Raw genomic sequence first — 3492 nt, 5'->3', positions numbered from 1 at the left:
GACTCTTTTGGAGAAGTCTTTGGAAGCACATAAAAATTTAATTTTTAGAAGGTCCCAATCATCTGGCTTCTCTTCTGCTGTTTGTACATTTTGAATTATGCTTGATAGTCTATTTATGCCATATATTAGGCAATCACTAACTTTATATGGAAAGGAAAGAAAACTCAGATTAGCAAAGCAGGACTGAAGAACAACAACAAAGTAGGAGGTCTCACATTCCCAAATCTCAAAACCTACTATATAGCCACAGTAGTCAAAACAGTTTGGTATTGGTACAATGACAGACATCTAGACCAGTGGAATAGAATTGAGAATCCAGAAATAGATCCATCCACCTATGGGCAGCTGATCTTTGACAAAGAGGTTAAACCCATGAAATGGGGAAGAGATGGGCTCTTTAACAAATGGTGCTGGCAAAACTGGATATCCATGGGCAGAAAAATTAAACAAGATCTATACCTCACACCATACACAAAAACTAACTCCAGATGGATCAAAGACTTAAACTGAGAAACCTAAAATTTTAAAGCTCCTCAGGGAAAAATTAGGGGCAAATAGGGTCCTATTATGGCACAGACTGTCAAGTGTAACCCAAAATGCACAAACACCAAAAGATAAACTAGATGAACAGGACCTTCTAAAAATTAAATTTTTATGTCCTTCAAAAGACTTCTTCAAAAGAGTAAAAAGAAAACCTACAGATTAGAAAAAAAAACTTGGCAATGGCATATCTTACAAGGGACTTATCTCTAAAATTTATAGAAAACTCCAATACCTCAACAACAAAAAGAGAAACAATCCAATTTAAAAAATGGGCAAAAGACATGAACAGACACTTCACCAAAGAGGATATTCAGGCAGCCAACAAACACATGAAAAAATGTTCATGATCATTAGTCACTGTTGTTGTTGTTGTTGTTATGTACTGTCGAGTCAGATCCGACTCATAGTGACCCCTCCCCAGGTTTCCAAGGCAGTATCACTACAGAAGTAGATTGCCCCATCTTCCTTCCGATGAGTGGCTGTCATTAGTGAGATGCAAGTCAAAACAACAATGAGATACCATCTCACCCCAACACTAATGGCAAAGTTCAACAACACAGAAAACAACAAATGCTGGTGAGGATGTGGAGAGATTGGGACTCTCATACACTGCTGGTAGGACTGTCAAATGATACAACCATTGTGGAAAGCAGTATGGCAATTCCTTAAAAAGTTGGAATTAGAAATACCATTTGATCCAGCAATTCCATTACTAGGTATGTATCCTAAAGAAGTGAGAGTCAGGACAAGAACAGATATATGCACACCCATGTTCATCGCAGCACTATTTACAATAGCAAAAAGACAGAAACAACTTAGGTACCTATCAACAGAAGAATGGATAACCAAAGTATGGTACATACACACAATGGAGAACTATGTAACACTAAAGAATACCGTAGAATCTGCAAAAAACTGCGTAACGTGGATGAACTTGGAAGACATTATGCTGAGTGAAAAAAGTCAATCACAGAAGGACAAATATTGTATTAGTACATTATTGTAAAAAGTCAAGGAAAAGTTTATATATGGAAGAAAATTTGTTGGTTATCAGAGGTGAGAGGGGAGGGGAGGGAAACACTGCAAAAAATGAAAAAAAAAAAGTCTAGAGAATGAAAATGAAAATTAACCAACTTTTAACAACCTCTTGCTTCTTCAGTCCCAACATACAGCTCTGGAGCTCTTCTTCCCATAATCTATTTTACTTTCTTCTCTGGCTCCACTTAATTCCTCCTTATTGGAATTTCTTTATTATATGCTGAGTTTCAGGCATCTAATCCCTTTTTATCTTAGTAAAAGAAGTATCTAATACACTAGATCTGGTTTCTTACAATCCACTCACTAGTTGAAACCATAATTTAACCTAATTCATAATCTACAGACTAAAAATTCCAAGGTGTTTCAGATATTACAGTATTCTATCAATTCCCTGAATGTAAAATCGCTAAAAATGGGTTTACATAAAAGAACAGTCACCCGTACATAAATTCAATCAGAAATTTGACTTGTGCCAAAGGAAAGAAACAGCACACCTAATATGAGGTCAGAGTTTTAAAAAAGGGGCCCATTCACTCCAAAGTTAATCAAGCAAAACGCTAAAACTAAAATTTTGAAAGAGTCCTCATCCCCCAAGGATAAGGTTCAGGGGAAAGATACTTGCTTCATATGTACTGACTTGGCCCTTTACATTTAGTCTATGGGCTTATTCTTAAAAGAGGACATAAGTTTGACATATTTGTTTGTATAATATAAATTTAGGCTCTTACCTGTAGAGGTAGTTTCTATCTCCACATAGAAATCTATTTTTCAAATACTAATGACAACAGCATCATGCCGGTGAAATTTTTAATTGTTAACAGGTCCTCAACTAAAAATAACTGGGAACTGCTGCCCTAGTTGTTGCATGTGTGTGAAAGAAAGGCAGAGAGACTCTGAGAGTTAGGTGGTAGTGTGTTAGCAGGAAGAAAACATGAGCTGTAAAAGCAGACAAGGCAGAAAACAAAGGTAACTTTGATATTTTTATTTATTACTACAATTGGATGAAATGTAGCTTTTATTCTGGTAACAAGTTTTGCCTACATAGCAATTAGTTCTTCTAAAGAAATTAACTCATTCTATGTCAACCTACCTAACATTTACATGCTCATCCTTAAACAAATTAGATTTTAGATTTGCCTTAAGTATGAGTAGCAGGAGTTGATTCTGCCTTGCAACTAGATGGAAATTTACCTAAAGTGTGTATATGGATCTATTATTAAACTATGTTCAAAGACTTTCCAGTTTATATCAGCTTTTCATTATTATTTTCCAACATATAACCTTACTGCCAAAGAATAACCATTAAATTCTACCTTTCAGAAGACCATAGCACCAAAACATGACAGGAAACACTTCAGTTACATCTTTAATTTAACATAGCAAAATAATTCATGCTTAGAGTATAGTCAAGCACAGTTCTACTATTTGCAATTGATTATAGGATATTCAACACACTTAAGTCTTTGGGTTCCAAATGTCCAACTTATGGACAAGAAATGTTGTTGGTGTTAGGTGTCAGTGAGTCAGAACAAAACAATACTGGTCCTGTGCCATCCTCACAATCTTTGCTATGCTTGAGTCATCGCTGCAGTCACTATGCCAATCCATCTCATTCAGGGTCTTCCCCTTTTTTGCTGACTCTACTTACCAAGCATGATATCCTCTCCAGAGACTACAACATGAACAAAGTATGTGAGACAAAGGTTGGCCATTCTCATTTCAAAGGAACAGTCCTGCTGTACTCTTCCAAAACAAATTTGTTTGTTCTTCTGGTAGTCCATGGTATTTTCAATATTCTTTGCCAACACCACAATTCAAAGACATCAATTCTTTGATCTTCCTTATTCACCCTCCAGCTTTCACATGCATATGGAGCTACTGAAAATACCATAGCTTGGGTCAGGTGCACCT

This window comes from Orycteropus afer, unplaced genomic scaffold (assembly GCF_000298275.1).
Source record: "Orycteropus afer afer isolate SDZICR_OR568_19922 unplaced genomic scaffold, OryAfe1.0 scaffold00056, whole genome shotgun sequence".
In the NCBI taxonomy this organism is placed as follows: Eukaryota; Metazoa; Chordata; class Mammalia; order Tubulidentata; family Orycteropodidae; genus Orycteropus; species Orycteropus afer.
This window is presented reverse-complemented; position numbering follows the sequence as displayed.